Source organism: Colobus angolensis, unplaced genomic scaffold (genome assembly GCF_000951035.1).
Source record: "Colobus angolensis palliatus isolate OR3802 unplaced genomic scaffold, Cang.pa_1.0 Scaffold46, whole genome shotgun sequence".
Classification (NCBI taxonomy): domain Eukaryota; kingdom Metazoa; phylum Chordata; class Mammalia; order Primates; family Cercopithecidae; genus Colobus; species Colobus angolensis.
In genome coordinates, this window is record NW_012118043.1 from 8,753,481 (window position 1) to 8,755,358 (window position 1,878).

Genomic DNA, 1,878 nt, shown 5'->3' on the forward strand with positions numbered 1-1,878 from the left:
CTCCCCCCACCTTCCTTCTTCCTTTCTTGCTCTCACTCTCTCATTTTGTCGCCCAGGCTGAAGTGCAGTGGCGTGGTGTTGGCTCACCGCCACCTCCATCTCCCGGGTTCAAGCGATTCTCGTGCCTCAGCCTCTGGAGTATCTGGGATTACAGGCGTGTGCCACCGTGCCTGGCTAATTTTTGTATTTTTTGAAGAGACGGGGTTTCACCATGTTGACCAGGCTTGTCTGGAACTTTTGACCTCAAATGATCTGCCCACCTCAGCTTCCCAAAGTGCTGTGATTACAGGCGTGAGCCACTGTGCCCAGCTATCATTCTTTCTTCATAGGTGAAGAAATTGAGGCCATATAACTTGCCCAAGGTCACTTAGCTAGGAAGAGATGGAGCTGGGATTTGAACCTAGCTCTTTAATTTCCAAAGGTCCTGTTCTTCTACTGGATATACTATCAAGTTTATGCAGGAAAACCTTATTAAAGTTATCCCTGGGCTGGGCGCAGTGGCTCACGCCTGTAATCCCAGTATTTTGGGAGGCCAAGGTGGGTGGTTCAGCATGGCCAACATGGCGAAACCCCGTCTGTACTAAAAATACAAAAAGTAGCTGGGTGTGGTGGCGGGTGCCTGTAATCTTAGCTGCTTGGGAGGCTGAGGTAGGAGAATAACTTGAACCCAGGTGGTGGAGGTTGCAGTGAACTGAGATCGCACCACTGCACCCCAGCCTGGGTGACAGAGTGAGACTCCATCTCAAAAAAAAAAAAAAAAGTTATCCCTTGACCATATCTTCCCATATAAACCTGTATGACTAAAACTGTATCAAGGAAAAAGTTTTAAGGAAAAATATTTTTTAAATGTATTTATCTCTCATTGGTCCTCCTAGATCAAGGAGAATCTTGTTTTTGAAAATGAACCATCTAATAGCTTTTTTCACAATCATTCCATGTTTTACCTAAAGAAACACCTAGGCAAATTTTTTTTCAAAAGGAAATTGTCATATGCCTGGAGTCTTGGGTGCTCCATCATCCCTGTCTGAGATGGAAAGCCAAAGGTGGAAAGTGGAGGGGTTGAAATGAGAACTCTGTGTGCACTGGGGTGGGGGTGGGGGCTCCCTAAAATGACACGAGCCCTTCCATCCAAAATGCTGCCCAGCTGGGCCAGGGATGATTGTGGAAGAGAAGATGCTGCTCCACTATTGACCTCGTGCTCCTAATATACAGCTCCACATCCATCCTTCCCAAGTGCATGCAAACATCTCCTGACCCCCACACTTCCCTGACACAGTGCTAGCTGACTAGACGTTTGATGGATAGGTATTGATAGGAATTTCAAGTTTTTGTTAAGAAACCACCTCTTCAAGGGTCAAAGGGTTACTTTTGGTCAGAAAATTATGAGTTTCGGTGAATGAGGACATAATCCTTATCATCCATGATATCCTTTTTAACTTGGATCACATTCTCCTAAACGGGAATAGCCTATCTTTTTTTTTTTTTTCTTTTTCTTTAAGACAGGTTCTCACCCTGTTGCCCAGGCTCAAGTGCAGTGACACAATCACGGCTCACTGCAGCCTTGACCTCCCAGGCTCAAGTGATCCTCCTTCAGCCTCCTGAGTAGCTGTGACTACAGGCATGTGCCACCACACCCAGCTAATTTTCATATTTTTTGTAGAGATAGGGTTTCGCCATGTTACCCAGGCTCAAGTGCAGTGACACAATCACGGCTCACTGCAGCCTTGACCTCCCAGGCTCAAGTGATCCTCCTTCAGCCTCCTGAGTAGCTGGGACTATAGGCATGTGCCACCATGCCTGGCTGATTTTTCAATTTTTTGTAGAGAGCATCTTGCTACATCGTCGAAGTTGGTCTCGAACTCCTGTACTCAGACCATC

General features: G+C 46.4%; 1 protein-coding gene across 2 annotated transcripts in view; it reads left to right on the plus strand.

The window, feature by feature from the left end:
• The window catches only part of DZIP1L (DAZ interacting zinc finger protein 1-like), a 61,323-nt gene that overhangs the window by 31,944 nt on the left and 27,501 nt on the right, over positions 1-1,878 (plus strand). The window lies entirely within an intron of this gene.